Here is a 12,401-nt window from a genome sequence, read left to right on the forward strand (position 1 = left end):
GATAAACTTTGTAGGCATCTTGGCGGGGTGTTGGCTGGTAGACGGGGACCCGCATAGGTTACTTGCTTCTGAGATACATGTAACAAAGCAGTTTAAGGAACCGCAGACGGGCGGTAAACGACACATTTTCACACATTTCATATGCTAGGGTCTCGGCCGCAAGACAGCTGACCACGGACTCGCCGATTCTGACTTTTAAATAAGAGTAGTCCGAGGACTTCAAAGCACCCGGAGCTGTACCGCGAACCACGGGAGCCTCTTCGCGGCGCGCAGGCAGCACCCTTCCGCGCGGAGCGACCAGGGTACGCGAGCCGAAGCGGGAAGGCTGGCCGGCGGCCCGCGGCGCGGCCGGGGGCGGGGAGGGGCTCCCGCGCGCTCCCGCCCGGCCCCGGTCGCCATCTTCCCGGTGCGTCCCTTCACGCGCGGGCCGCAGCCCCGGCTCTCGACCCTCCGCACGCTCCCAGGCGGCCGCCCTAGCCCGTCCGGCCCGAGAGCGCTACGCGCCGCGCGGCTCGCGGAGGGTCCGCCCGCCGGTCCGCCCGCGGGTCCGGGAGTCTCCGGGGCGGAGCCGGGGGCGGGGCTGCCGCTGCCGCTGCGCCGCGGAGCTGGGCCCGCCCGCCCGCCGCTCCCTGGGCGCGCGCCGCCTCTCGCCCGCCTGAGCGCGAGCCTGGGCGGGGAAGGCGGGGTCCAGGAAGCGGCGCGCGCGCCGGGGAGCGCAGCTGCGGGCGTGGGGGTGGCAGGAGCCGCGGAGCCGGCGCCGAGAGCGGCTGCAGCCGGAGCCCGGGCGGCCGAGACAAAGGCGACGGTGAGTGCGGCGCCGGCCCGGGTCGCGCGCCGGCCCCTGCGCCCCACCCCTGCAGCCCCCTGGGCCGAGGCCGGTCACCTCAGGCCCCCGCCCCTGAGGGGCCCGGGGCGAGCGCGGCCCGGCCCTGCCCGCCCTCGTTGCAGGCTCCGGACTGAGCCTGCGGCTCCATTTCTTGTCTGGGTGAGGTTCTCGTGCCTTTGGGTTTTTCCCATTCCCTGTGAGAAATTGTTTCATGATCACTTCAAAATTCACGGCGAGCGGGCGGCTGAAGAAATCAGCTGGCTGCCTGATGGGAACTGGAAATGGAGAACCCCCCTCCCCCCAACTTTCCGGGTCTGGAAGTCGGGAGGGAGGTGCGAGGGGCGGGCGGAGAGGGCCGGGGTCCTTCCACCAGGTGAGCGTTTCGGAGGAGGAGGGGGCCCGACCCCAGAACCCCGACCCTCGCCCGGGGCTCCCGGCGCGCTCTGCCCGCGGGTCTCGCGGCGGGTCTTCTCCGGCCCCCGGAACTCCGGCCCCGGCCACCTCTCCCGAGGAGCTCATGCTACTCTTACAGGTTGTTTGACCCGGTGCTGGCTGCTTTAGTTGTGATTTTTAGTCGCGAATGTGGTAGGTAGCGGTTCGCTGATGCTGCATTTATGGCTGAAAAGGAGCCCCGTTCTGCTGACTTCCTATGTACATGGAACAACGTTAGGAGTCCTCTTTAGCTGTTTATTTAAAATAATAAGCTTTTTTTGTGGGGACTCTGCTGGTGATGTGCAGTTTACTTATTTAAACGTTTTTCTCCAAGGGCCTAGCATGTAGTAGATGCTCAGTAAAATATTTCTTGGGTGGCTGAATGAACCTCGAAAAATCTGACAAAGCTGATCTTTGGAACGTACTGTTGACTCATATTAAAGTAAAAGCATTGGCAAGTGCCATGTAGTTTTTTGTTTATATGCTTTTTTTTTTTTAACCTAATGCATGACTTAAGCTACGGTGCTTTTGAAGGACTGGGACATGGTCTTGAGCTGTTTCTGAACAAGAACTCTAAACTTATTTTAAAAAATTGTTGCACTAATGTAATTAAGCACTACCATTTACTCAGCAGATACTCATTAAGCACCGCTCATGAACTGGGACCTGTGTTGGGTGCTGATTATTTAGGGGCGAACAAAACAGTTATTCTTTTCTTAACCTCGAGCATGTAAGTTCTCTCCCTATCAGTGTGACCAGTACAGACTGTGTTAGAGCTGTAGTGCTTAAGTTGGAAAAGATGGCTGGTGAGCTGCAGGAAGTAAAGACCCATAGCTGTCTAATTAAAGGTTAATAAGTAACTTTATAGGGCTAAGATTATTGGGTGACACTTTCATATTGTCAATTTATAAAATTATTCCCCTCCACTACCCCTCCACCCACCCCACCCCCACTTCCGAAGGCTTTGGTACAGTGTATTTCCATATATTTATTGAAGAGTAATGTACTCCGGGTTCTGCTTTCTGTAAATCATCTTTGAATTAACCGTATTTTCTATTTAAGAAAAATCCCGGAAGAGAAATGGTGAATTCCTTATCTTTTAGAAATGTCTTTAAGTAAATCACTTTTTTATGGATTTTATTTTGACCTTGTAATCAGCATTTACAAACACAGTTTTGACTTTGATAGTGCTGCCAAGGGAAATTATTACAAAATATTGGTAATAATTTGTGGTTTCATGTTCGGACTTTACCTTTAGTCTTACAGCTGAGATAATATTTGGAGTACTGCATTTATGGATTTTGGACATAAGGTTTCATTGCCTGTTTTTATCTTATTTATATATTTTTAAAAAACAGTATTAGGAAAAAAACAGTATTAGAAGCACTGTAAGACGTACTAGTTGGTCTATTCCATGTACTTGTCTATTTCTCATGCTTATTCTGTAGTATCACTAATTGAAGGCCTACATTACATTGTTTTATTTGACTTCTTTAGAAGCCTAAATTAATGAGCTCCAAAGTCAGTCTTGATCATTAAACGATGATGTGGATTAATAATTCTTTTACAGTTAGCTTTTGAGTTTAGGTTGGCCCTTTTGACTTGTCATTGCTTATAATATTTTATAAATTGTTCAAGATAATGTGTACATTCAGATACAACTTTCAGATTTTAGATTAACTGGCTATTAGCTTTTTATGGCTGTTCTTCCTAGAAATAATAAGAGAAGTAGTTCCTCAAATTTTAGCGGTAGAGAATTGTGATAGTTTTTCTTTAAATTAGTATTTCTTGTGGAAGGGTTACTTGATGCATACAGCTGGCAGTCTGGTGTTGATGAGAAAACTAAAAATAAATAATCATAAAATAACGATGCAAGCAAGGTGTTGTATGTTGAATAAAAAGTGCTTGGCATGTTTTATTTAGGTAAGAACTTTATCAGAATTCTCAAGAATCAACAGAATTGAGACATGTTAAAATTATTTTTCTAAGAAGTAAGGATCCACAACGACTATTTTTGTACCTTAAAATACTATAGCTGTTGGGCAGGTGATGGTGGCGCAGTGACTGAGTTCCTCTGCCTGTGAGAGACCCCGGTTCGATTCCTGATGCCTGCCCATGCAAAAACAAAAACGAAACTATAGCTGGTTTCAAAGTATTATTTCTTCCTTGGAATATTTCATAATGTTTTGTGGTTTAGTAAATTTAAGATTATCCATTTTATGACTTAAAATTGTTTTGAAATGTTGGTGTTACCTTCCCTTTCATTGAAGTATGGGAGGGGGCCTCATTGTTTTGTAAGACCTTTTAGAATGCTTTAGAGTGTTTTTTTCATCAGATGTAATTAATAAAGTGATTAAGAGTTATGTTGATGTGGCATATTGCACCTGTGCCCATATTTGCATATATAATCATGAGAGTTTATCAATGAATATTTGTTTAAAGCACTTCTAAAGTGCTTTATAAAAATCTTATTTCTCACATTAATTCTCCAGGAAGGTTGCTATTATATTTTTGTCCTAGTTGTCTTTATCTTGAAAATGATTAGGTTTCTCATCTGCTAATTTAGGACGAGGCTGAGATGTTTTGTGAAAGCTTTGTAAGATTTTTTTTTCACAGTTGCAAATGCAGATATTTGTTTTGATTTGTTAACTTGTTCTTAATCTCAGTTCTCGTGAGATAAATATTTTAACATTTTATTAAATGTTAAATGTTAATAATGTTTTAGATTGTCTCAGAGGGGCATTAATGGGTGCCCTGTGCTTTCTTGAGAGGATTGAGCAAAACACGTGCTTATCCTTAATATTTACTTTCTAGTTAGGTGAGGACATTTTTCTGATTGTTTTTTCTTACTACCTGGAATTTAGCTTATTACTGATTAACTTTATGCATCCTGATGCCTCAGTTCAATACGTAAGTATACCTGAACCTTTCTATAACACTAATAAATAATGAATAGAGCTGAATTTAGCTGAAGCTGCTCTGGGACCCCATCTAAAGGGAGTTTCTGAACTGAAATGCCCAAAATGATTTAGTAATAAGTTGTCATTATCATGAAACTGTAAAATACCTGTTGTATTTTAGTCAAAGTGGATTATAGTAAACACTCTTTTTTTTAAAAAGCATTGAGTAGATAATTCCATGTTCAATCTTGATACCTTAGAAAGTAATTAAATGACGATGTTGTCATCCATTTATGATAAATTGACATTTATCTACTTAGAAAATCATGCTAAGATTTTTAATGAATTTTTTGTGATTTAAATTTTGTAATTAGCGTTTGTTTCATTTGACCTAATCTACTTTCGCTTTTTGCTTCATAAACAAAAATGAATTTTACTATATCCAGCATTCTATATATTTTATACAGTGTATATAGTGGGAATCTATGAATATTTGAGAAACAAATTGATATGTTTTTTGATGGTATTTGATAAGGTTTAGGTGGAAATCAATTTTCTTCTCTCTGTGTGCTTTCACTCACTCTCTATAGATTAAGTGAGTCCCTTCCTCTGGAAGGAAGAGTATATAGCTTTTCCAGTCATTTTTAGATAATATTAAATGTCTTGTCACTTGTAACAATAATAGCCTTATTTTAGTCTTTAGAAACTTTAGTTCAGTATAATAATCATCATCCAAACTCTTGTACAATTTAGAACTTTTTCTTAGCTCAGAACTGTTTCAGACCTATAAGTCTGCTTTGCGAGAAAAGTCCTAGTAGGCTTCTCTTTTTACTCTTCCAGCTCTTCTCCAATATGCTGTCCTCACCTCTCTGGGGTCCAGTTCAGTGAAGAGAGGGGCTGGGGGCTGGTTTGATCTGCTCCCAGTGCCTTTTGCGTTGGGTAGGTTGTTCAAAATGGACTCTTGAGTTCTGGAAATGATTTTCTTAGAGATTTCATGGGTGGGAACCTCCAGCTACAATTTCTGTGATATAATTATCTCTAGTTCTAGTCCCCTAGACTTCCAGGTTCCCTCTTCTGCGGCTGACTTTGTTCACAGAGTGTTTTCATTTTTAAGGTAGTTGTATAACTTTTTTTTTTTTTTTTGCATGGGCAGGCACCGGGAATTGAACCCAGGTGTCAGGCGTGGCAGGTGAGAACTCTGCCCCTGAGTCACCACCACATTGCCCTCTATAACATTTTAATGGGAGCTGCCTATAATTTATTAAGGTTACTTTGTAGGGTGCAGTTCAGTTTCAAGCATCCTGCTAGGGCCTCAACACCTATCTTTCCAGCTCCTTCTCTCAAGAAACCTTGCTCTCAGTTACTTCAGTCTATCTGGAACCTACAGTTAACTGCTGCCGCCTTTTACTATCCCAAGGCTCATTCCGCCTCGTCCTCAGTTGAATATTTACTCTTCTTTGAATCCATGATCTGTTGTATGCTTTCTTCCTTACATACACTCTCAGATCTCTTGAAGCTCTCTTCCTTTCATTGTTCTCACCTGGCGAAAACCCCAGCTCTGATTATAGCCAGTTTTCCGTCTATTCCGACCTGCACTTGGACAGTTGAGCATCACCTGAGGCTACGAACTCGAGGAGTGCCCTTGGTGTTGCCCAAAGTCCTATGAGTCTAGTGCATTTCCCTGCTTGAATCACTCTCCCATTCCCCTACATGACTCTTCATTTTCATCTGATGACCTTGTTTCCTGTATATTAAAAACGAAAGCAGTAAGAAGAAAATCACCTGTGCATGTCTCATTACCATGTCTGCCAGCCAGCTTGTATCTGTACTTGTACTCTCTGCCTTTTCTGCTGTGCTGTGCCCATCATCTCCACTCTTGTCCTTTCTCTCATTATGGACATATTCATCTCCATTCTCCTGCCAGCTGCATCATCAGTGTTTCCCATTTCTACCAGATTATTTCTGTTGGTATTAGGCTGTGCTGAAATATCTCCCATCTTAAACAAACCAACCCTCCCCTAACGTCTTTCTTCAGCTGCTGCTCTCTAAAAAAGTTATTGATATTTGTGGTTACCCATACTACGACTCCTTTGATCTGCTCCATCCAGGTAGTTTCCTCTTCCATTCTACTGTAGTTGTTCTTTTTTTTATTCAACATAGCAATATACAAACAACAACATTCTAACCATAGGGTTATCCCATTCTTGATATATGATCAGTAACTCACAATATCATCACATAGTTGTATATTCACCATCATGATCATTTCTTAGAACATTTGCGTCAATTCAGAAAAAGAAATAAAAAGAAAACAGAAAAAAAATTCGTACATACCATACCCCTTACCCCTCCCTTTCATTGATCACCAGCATTTCAATCTACTAAATTTATTTTAACATTTGTTCTCCCTATTATTTGTTTGTTTTTAATCCATATGTTTTACTCATCTGTTGATAAGGTGGATAAAAGGAGCATCAGACACAGGGTTTTCACAATCACACAGTCACATTGCGAAAGCTATGTCATTATACAATCATCTTCAAGAAACATGGCTACTGGAACACAGCTCTACATTTTCAGGCGCGTCCCTCCAGCCTCTCCGTTATACCTTAACTAAACAGGTGATATCTATTTAATGCATAGGAATAACCTCCAAGATAATCTCTCAGCCATTGACACTTTCTTTTGTCTCATTTCTCTCTTCTCCCTTTTGGTTGAGAAGGTTTTTGAGTCCCAGCTCATTCTAGGATCTCTGTCCCATGTTGCCAGGAAGGCCCACATCCCTGGGAGTCATGTCCCACGTAGAGAGGGGGAGGGCAGTGAGTTTGTGTAGCTGCTGTCTTTGTTGAGGTTATCAGTGCCCTCGTTGACGATAAAGTCCCTAGTCAGTTCTCATACTAAACTCACCCAACGTAACAGCAGCAACATTTGACATGGTTGATATTTCTCTCTTTGAAACCTTTCTTCACTTTGCTTCTGGGACGCTACTGCTTCTTTTCAGTTTCTCTTACTGATTCCTTTTTGTTGCCCCAACTTCTAAACAAGGAGGTAATGCCCCAGGGCTCTTGCTATGTTTAGACCTCTCCTATATTTATTCTTAGTCCCTGGTGATTTCATCCTATACTCTAGCTAGAAATAATCATATATTTCAAACTGAAAACTTTATCTGCAGCATGAATCCCTTTCCTATCCTCCAGACTTGTATAACCAACTGCCTACTTACCATTTCCAGTTAGATTTCTAAAAGGCATCCTAAATTTAACATGTCCCAAGTTGAACTCCTCATCCTCCCACTTCCCATGCGCCCTTCCCCCACCTCCTAATTGTTCCCGTCCTTCGACCTTACCTTAATTAGACTTCAGCCCATCCTTCTGATTCTGTGGCTGAAAACCTTGTAGTCATTTGTGACTCCTCTTTCTTTCACATCCCCACATCTAATTCAGCTTACTGCACCATGAAAACATGTCCTTAATCTACTTTAAGATCTCTCTTAAAAAGAAATGTAAGCACAACTTGCTGTCCCCAACTGCTGCCACTCTAAGCAGCCATCATCTCTTCCCTGCGTTATTTCAGTGTTCTGCTTTGTGGTTTCCCTGCTGCTTCTGCTCTTAATTCTCAGCACAACAACCAAGGTGATCCTTTAAAAATGAAAGTCCAGTTACTTTTCTCCTATGTTTGGAACCCTTCAGTGGCTTTCCATGTCATGTGGAGTAAAAACCAGCAACTTACAGACAGTGCCTGGTGTGCTTTCCGCCTCTCTAGTGTCATGTCCCACACGTGCTGCTTGGTCTCCACTCCAGCCACATAGGCCTCGATGAAGTGTCTTGAATCTGCCCGGCAGCGCTTTCCTCAGTGCCTTTACGAGAGATCTTTGTTTTATTCACTGCAGAATCCCCAGTTCTCAGAGCAGTGGCTGGCACGTGGTGGGCACTCGGTAAATATTCGCTGAACTAAAGAATGCTTACTTTGTTCCTTACGTTCTTGGTAACAGCTTAAGGAAAAATAAATTTAGATATAAGAGGAAAAAGTAAGTTTCGAATAACTTTGTTTATGCTAAGTGAAAATAAATAGTAAAAATGGTAAGGGGCAGAGGAGGTACGAAAGGAATGAACAGAAGTGGGACAGATGGAAAAAAGTAAAGGAAAGCCTGATTTGAAAGTAAGGTGGCACACTTAAAAAAAACTATTTTAGGCTTGCCCCATATTTCTTTTAAGCTGTGTTCCTTGAACTCTTCGTGTTGGCTGTTTACAAGGACTTAGATACTTCAAGTTGTACTATATTATCTCTTTCTTTTATCCTGGCTATACACACAAATGAGATTGGGAACCAACACTATTATCAAAACATTTTACTTGACTTATCATTTCTTATTTTTTTGTGTGAGCAAATCCTGAACAGCAATCTCATAGATTTAGGGAGGGATTTTCAGTGTGTGTGTGTGTGTGTGTGTGTGTGATATATATAAATTTTTTTTTCCTTTTTCTTTTGGCATGGGCAGGTTCCAAGAATCGAACCCACGTCTCTTGCATGACAGGCGAGAATTCTGCCATTGAGCCACTGTTGCCTGCCCTTAATGTGTATATATATTTTATATACTTTTTTTTTTGAGGTGACATACTTTCACAGGTACAGTTCAGTGGAACTAACATGCACAATATTGTGCTACTAGTACCACCATCCATTCACAACATTTTTTCATCACCCCAAACAGAAACTACCTATTAACCAATAACTTCCACTATGCTCCCCAGCGGCAGCTCCCCCAACCCATAATCTGCTTTCTGTCTCCATGAATTTGCATATTCTATGCATTTCTCCTATATGGAATCTTAATATTTGTCCTTTTGTGTCTGGTTTATTGCTTATAACAATGTCTTTGAGTAATATATGTGCATGTGGATATTTGTGCTCTTAAATGAAGAATGCTTGAACGTACTTAAAGCATTTTTTCAAACTGCAGTTTAACTGATACTTAGGTGAGAAATGAGTGTGCAAAGGAAATTAATGATATGCAAATTTACAGTATTTCATTCTGCTGAGTTTTTTAAACCTTTTTTTAGGCCTCATTTCCTGTTCATTAAAAAAAAAATCCTTTAAATTGTTGAGACAGGTGGCTTAGAAGTTCCTGAATGCGTGATTTTTTATGTGCAAATACAAATTACTCTCCATAAAACAGTCTAAACTTTATTATTCATTTCCTTACTTTTGTGTAATACAGAATAGTTTGTGTCCTTATTGTTTTGTGTTATGGATTTCTGTGGCCTTAAGCACAAATTTAATTTTCATTGCTATAGGGGTTTGTTGGTGTGCTTGTGTATCTTTATAGTTTTATGCAAATGAAATTTAAACTTTAAATCTTGGTATTTTACTTTAACTCCTAAGCAGTAATATCCATAGAAACAGACTTGATTCATTTTTTTCTTTCATATTAAAGCCTGTAATTTTTTTTCAAATTATAATTTTTAAAAAGTTTATTTACATACTGCCTAAAAATAATTTTGGATGACCCCCTGGGAAGTGTTTGCCTACAGTTTCAGATCCATCTTATTGACCTACTGGAATTCATATGTTAGATATCAAATACAAAATAATCAACTTGGATTAATATGGTTCTTATTTCTGAACTGGTTTGTAGCCCTTCCACTTAGTTTATTTCAGCTATATTTATAATTCATACCATACTATGCTTTAACTACTTTAACTTCATAATGTTTTATATAAATTGTAAAGTAACTGAAATTGTCATCCTGAGAAAAATGAGATTCATAAGGAGTAACTGCCGACATTAAAATAATGTATTACAGTGTGCATTAATTTATTCATTAACACATTTATCAAACTATTACTCAGAGTAAAATACAAATTTTTTATCTTCATCCACAAGGCTCTATGATATTAGGTCCTGACAACCTCAGAGCACTCCCAGCTTTGCTCACTACCCTCTAGCCACATTCATCTGTTCAATTTCTCAAACATACCAAGTTTGTCTTTGCTTTAGGGACTTTACGCTAGTTGTTTCCTGTGTCTGAAATGGTCTTCCCCAGTTCTTTTCAAGGCTGGCTCCTTCATACTTTTTAGATCTCAGCTTCAGTAACACGTCTTCATTTCCTCAGCAGTTGCTTGAAAATAGTCCTCCACCACTGTTCTGTTTTCTTCGTAGTGTTGATCACTCCTGGACATTATGTGTTTTATTATTATATGCATTGTATCTCCAGATAGGTTATAAGCCTTATGAGAGCAGGGACCTCCTTTGCCTTGTTCCTTGCCGTTGACAATATCTAGAGCAATACCAAGCACGAAATAGGTATTTAGTAAAAAAAGGGTGCTGAATGAATGAAACAAGGTGCCAGTCTTTCTTGTGAATACATTTTAGTGCCTTATATTTTAAAGTGATAATGGAATTTCTTCTAGCCCAGGGAAATAGGAAACTGAATTACTCAGCCAAAAGCCAGTTTTAGAAAAGGGTGAGAAAATTTGGAAACTGCTCTGATGATATTTAGCCCAGGGTATTAGGTAGAATTAGTGGTGTGCTGGAGTTGGGGAGCTGATTTGCAACCCTGTGTCTGGTGACATCATGGTGGTAGTTTGAAGTTAGTCCTGGTAGGAGGATTTATACTGCAGGTGCCTTTTCCCCACTTTGCTGGGTGTTCTGCATCAGCTGATCACTGGAGGAACTGTATGTTCTGTTTCCATAGATGAAAAATGCTTTACGTTTGGTAGTTTCTTATAGTTTAACCTAATAAAGTTACTTATTTTGGTTTAAAGGTAATTACCTCCGTTTACCTTGTTTCTTTTTCAAAGTTGAGTCCCCTTTACTGGTGATGATTATTCCTGTAGCTTTGTTTAGTGTGTAAAAATTGGATGTGTGTGTTTATATGTTGTTTAGCTGTACACTTAGTTCTAAAGCAGGCACCAAAGATCTTGAGGCCTTTGGGGATGTTTTGCTTTTGTTATTGAGAACCAAGCCCATTGAAGGGTGTTCTTTTGGGTGTGAAGAGAGCATAGTTGATTCAGTTTGAGTTATGTATATAGTTATCTAATTACTTTTTTGTTTGTTTTTCATAATGATTTACATAAACATGCCTAAATTCAATTTCTTTTATTTTTGTTTTTTGGTTGAGGAAAGTGATAATTTTATTTCCTCTCTTTTGCTGTTATCCCCCTCTAACTGCTCAGGTTAGGTAGGTATAGCTTCTCTGCTATAGAAATGTTTCATAAGAGCAAACTTCAAGATCAAGGGTTTGACCTGTTAACTTGAGAGTCCCTAGTGTTTGAGAGACAGTATCAGGGGTTTCCCAGGTGAGAAAGTTTAATAATTTCATATTTTTTCCAGTAAAGTTAATTAAAATAACTTTTTAATTATCTCCCTAGCACACTGTGGGATGTATCTCAGATTATATTAAGCTATATAGAACTACAAGCCCTCGTTCCCATTCTGGACTGCATGTGTTTGGGTTGTTTAAATGAACTATCCAGACAGGTTGAGTTGACTTGTGTGCTTCAGAAAATTTAAATTTTGTACAAAACTAAAACTCTTGCTTTGGTCTTGTAGAGTAGATGAAGTTCTGAAATCTGGACACTCTCATCGTTTACCCTGTATCATAATTTACCTTAGTCCTTCACATTGAAGCCTGGTCTGTTTTTCAGTTCCTTTAACAGTTGTATGTAGCAGTGCTGACTTTCAGAGCTAAAGAACTCCAAGTTTTTCAGAGCTAAAGAACTCTAACTTTGTGACACCTAAGACAGGTGTCACAAAGGTACCCAGAGTTCCAGGGAATACCAGGTTATGCATCAGCACAGCATTTCAGAATTTAGAAATAACATGAAGTAGCAATTTATGAAGGTAATCAAAGATAATTTAAATGAATTTTCTTCTACCACAGTTGTATGGGTTACATGGGGTAGAGTAGAAACTGGCTTCTTGCTGTATGTTTATTGTTCCTGACTTGTGTTGTGTTATTATTTGCTCACAAGCTCTCAGGCCTCTCTTTTCTTGAGCAACTTAAGTAGCCATTTCTCTTACCTCACTGTGTCGCTTCCTGGATGGTGCACATATTGCTGAAAACATTTCTCATGTGGTAAAGAATAAAAAAGCAACGTAGTTGATGTGGCTTCTTCTACTGAGAAATAATGAATTTGTTATCTAAACTAAAGATTGCCAGTCAGTTCTTAAAAAATATTTTCCACTTTATGTCTTTGTGTTTGTGAATGGGTATGAAAAGGTCTGCTTGTTGGAAGGTAAA

The 12,401-nt window shown here is 40.5% G+C and overlaps 1 protein-coding gene across 6 annotated transcripts in view; it reads left to right on the forward strand.

The window, feature by feature from the left end:
• The first annotated feature begins 693 nt into the window (after positions 1 to 693).
• Positions 694 to 12,401, forward strand: part of CDC42SE2 (CDC42 small effector 2) — a 130,276-nt gene continuing 118,568 nt past the window's right edge. Inside the window, exon 1 of one of the 6 annotated variants that reach the window (XM_077138368.1) lies at positions 694 to 805. The gene's annotated coding sequence lies outside the window, so the exon portion shown is untranslated. Of the gene's footprint in view, positions 806 to 4,594; positions 12,002 to 12,401 lie in introns of those variants that run through there. The other 5 variants (XM_077138371.1, XM_077138366.1, XM_077138367.1 and 2 more) reach the window with 5 other exon arrangements.

The sequence above is a fragment of the Tamandua tetradactyla genome, chromosome 20 (genome assembly GCF_023851605.1).
Source record: "Tamandua tetradactyla isolate mTamTet1 chromosome 20, mTamTet1.pri, whole genome shotgun sequence".
Classification (NCBI taxonomy): Eukaryota; Metazoa; Chordata; class Mammalia; order Pilosa; family Myrmecophagidae; genus Tamandua; species Tamandua tetradactyla.